The sequence below is a fragment of the Alligator sinensis genome, unplaced genomic scaffold, assembly GCF_000455745.1.
Source record: "Alligator sinensis unplaced genomic scaffold, ASM45574v1 scaffold282_2, whole genome shotgun sequence".
NCBI classification, from domain to species: domain Eukaryota; kingdom Metazoa; phylum Chordata; order Crocodylia; family Alligatoridae; genus Alligator; species Alligator sinensis.
The window spans coordinates 740854-742373 of NW_005841879.1; positions in this window are offsets into that span (position 1 = coordinate 740854).

The window sequence follows — 1520 nt, forward strand, 5'->3', positions numbered from 1 at the left end:
TACTGTATTTTCTTGCATACAACACAAAAATTCCCCCAAATCCGCCCTCTTCTCCTCTTTGCCTCCCACCCCCAATCAAAGGTTGGAGTGCATGTATCAGTCGGGAAGGCTGATTTTCTGTCTGGGATAGTAGCACCCTGCTTTGATTATTGCCCTATAATACAGCAACTGTGGCATTTCTATCCAGGCAGTTGAGAGTCAGGTGACTTAATGGCTCATTGTATGTCACTCTACAGGTGTTAATGATTATCTCTCCTTTTTAATGGCCTTGATGCTAATCAAGCTAAACTTTTTAAGGCAGTTTTATTATTTAGTAGGCATTCTAAGTCCCTCTCCCCTTATTTCACAGCCTTAAAGACTGTTGACCTCTTTTCAAAATCATATATCTACCCATGGAGACCAGTTTTCAGGAGCAGATAGGTTTTCAGCTGTAGTTAAGCAGGAAAGGAAGAGTGAGTCAGCTGACAGGGTGAGCTAGCCCTGTCCCTGCTCTGTTTTCTAACTCAAAAACAAATCTGTTTCCTTCATTGTGCCTCCCAAAACCAGTGTAGATTATATTCCAGGGCACGTTGTAAGAGAAAATGCAGTATGTGATACAAACCAGCCAGCATACTGCAGCCTCAGTCCAGATGTTGAATGCCACCAATGGTGTCTCGTATCCTTTGTAGGGTGTGAACATCACAATGCCTTCTACGGTCATTACATCTTACTTTAACAAGTGCTGGGCTTCTACTATTTGCTTTGGGAACTGAGTTTAAAATCTGTGTACCTGTGCCTAGTTGTCAGTATAGGATGTCTGCACAGAAGCCTGCTGTCTGTGTTGGAATGAAATCTCATGTGCAGATTTACCATTCAGCTGCTATTTAACAGATGAAATTAAAATAATTTTATCTATGAAATGCTGTATTAAAAAAATTAGTGTTTGTGTTGTCTGCTGTGCTTTTTATCCAATGGGTAAATGAGGTGGAATTATTTTTAGGTGAACCTTTAGAAGATCTTTGCTCTCCAGTATTTTGAGAAAAGAGCTGCTGATTTAAAGCAGTAAGTAAAGTTCAGCACCTGTCCATATTAGTGTGTCAATATGTTCTTGATGTCAGCTACTGAAATTGCATGAAAAACTAGAGATTTTGGAGGAGAGGGATTGTATTTTTTTCATTATTAAGTTTTCAGAGTTGCAAAAGCTTCCTGACTAACTTTTTCTACTCAGCAACAATTATTCTTTGTTGGCTTTGTGTAACAGAAATCTGAAAAGCAGCAAAACAGGAAGGATATAAAAAGGTGGAAAAAAAGGAAGCAACTCAGAAGCAAATAGATCTCGTGAAGCATGCTTTTGAAGAGAATTGCTGAAACCTAGGGGGAAAAACAAAGCAAAGCAGCACAGGACAAAGTGTGTTAGCAGCAACTCGTAAGTAGATTTCAAAACAGTTGTCTTCTGCACATTTAGCAGTTATCAGAAAAAAGGAGTTTCCATACTCCTTTCATATTTTTTACCCTTAATATCAAATCATTAATTATTCTTT